General features: G+C 43.9%; 1 long non-coding RNA gene across 1 annotated transcript in view; it reads left to right on the plus strand.

The window, feature by feature from the left end:
* The window catches only part of LOC116222389, a 4847-nt gene extending 3124 nt beyond the window's left edge, over positions 1 to 1723 (plus strand). The window contains exon 3 of the long non-coding RNA XR_004164618.2: positions 1435 to 1723. This is a non-coding gene — a long non-coding RNA (uncharacterized LOC116222389). The remainder of the gene's footprint in view (positions 1 to 1434) is intronic.
* The last annotated feature ends 204 nt before the right edge of the window (positions 1724 to 1927 follow it).

Genomic DNA, 1927 nt, shown 5'->3' on the forward strand with positions numbered 1-1927 from the left:
CAAAACACACACACAACAAGGGAGAGGAGCCGAAGACATATTTTAATCTTTTATACTGCTTAAAGGCTCTTGTTAGCTTTAACAGATGTTTTCTCATACTCATGTTCATAATTCATATAATGTTTGTTCATCTTGTTATCATAGTATTACTTACCTTACTGCAATAATTATATGTAGTGATTTATGCATTGTTTTTCTTGGAGGGAGCTCAGCAATGACTGTGCTCTATGCTCTTAATACCATTTATGAAAAGATGAATAAAAATGATTCCATCTGTGGTTGGCCCTGGTGAGTGATTAGTTAACTGTGGCAGAACTGTGTAGAAAATAATAGCTCATTTATAGTGAATAAGAGCGGATCCCTACTTTAACATGTACAAAATGTATTTTAATAGAAAAAATGGTGTACATTCACATCCATTCAATTATTTGACTAAATTAAGTGAATTGTTGAATGTAAGCTCATTTCTTTCTTGTCCTGACATGCATGCGTGCCTCTGAGTGGCGACTGTGCCTCTCTCTGTTATCCTCACTGTCACCTCCCCATCTTCCAACTGCCCAGCTCTGAATAGCACAGACCATGGGTGCCTGCGGAGGATCGTGCAGCTCTGGGAATCTCATTTCAGGCGCCCCATCCTTTGCCACTATTCCTTCAGTGGATGAGATAGGGAGAGGGGCTGATGGATGATGACCTGACAGTGTACACACACACTCACAGAGATAAATACACGCACACACAAACAAATACACACACACACACACACACACACACACACATCCCACACCCATATTAGCACATTCACAAGATATGGCATGTGCACAAATTCATGCATTCACACACACACACAAACTCCGACATGCACAAATATGTGCACTGTGTCTGCCTCTCTCTCTCTCTCTCTCTCTCTCTCTCTCTCTCTCTCTCTCTCAGAGACACAGAGTCCTGTCAGAGTGTCTCTGTTGGACGGCTGCAGCCTGATGTGACTGCTCTCTAACAGGGCAGTGTGTCATTGTGTCACCAGCCAGCCGGGGTTATTACAGGGCACGCCGACAGACGGGACTGCCAGCGCCAGCAGACACTAGCATCATTACACAGACAGCACGACCTACTTCACATACACACTCACACATTCACTCACACACACTCTCTTCACACACTCACTCATGCACAGACTCTTACTGCTGCTCTCTGCCTTTCTCCATCTTTTCTCTGCTTCTTCCTCTGTCTCTTCTTTCACTCTGCTTTCTCTTGAGGTTCTTTTTCTCTCCCTTGCGCTGACACTCTCACACCTACTCTCATCAGTTCATTCCCCCTGTCTCTCCTCCTCCGCGTCCTCTTGCCTGTTCTTCTTTATCTCAGACTGACACACTCACACTTAACTCTCATCGTTTTTTTTCTCCTCTCCCTTTGCCATGTCCTCTCTTCTCTGTACAGGGACCAGCATCATCGACAAGCAGGAAGAAAAGGAGATATCGTTTAGAAGGAGATGAGACGGAACCTGTTGGCGGAACGGGTGTTGTTGCTGAGTGGGTTCTCTGTGTTTTAAATTCTATTTTTTAAGCCTCAGATGAAGTGTTTATAATGGTTTTTATACACTCTGACTTCTGTCAATCCTGTAACTCCCAGAGGGATTAGGGAGAAAGGGACATTTGAAAGGTCACTGTGCAAGTGTTTTTAATGACACGCTTTTTCAACATTAAAACATTCTTTTAAATGGCAAAAACATGCCTCCTGAAAAAAAACATGCCTCTTTTGTCAGCAGTTATTATATCTATCAACAGGCCAAATCATGTCACAAACACCCACTTCAATCCAGGCCCTGTCCACTCCTGCATGCTGATGCAATCAGGGCTTGATTGCTTTTGCCTGAATGGAGAGGTCATCACAGACACCCTGGGGCTTCTGAGGGTTTGTGTACTGCTGTGAA

The sequence above is a fragment of the Clupea harengus genome, chromosome 11 (genome assembly GCF_900700415.2).
Source record: "Clupea harengus chromosome 11, Ch_v2.0.2, whole genome shotgun sequence".
Taxonomy (NCBI): domain Eukaryota; kingdom Metazoa; phylum Chordata; class Actinopteri; order Clupeiformes; family Clupeidae; genus Clupea; species Clupea harengus.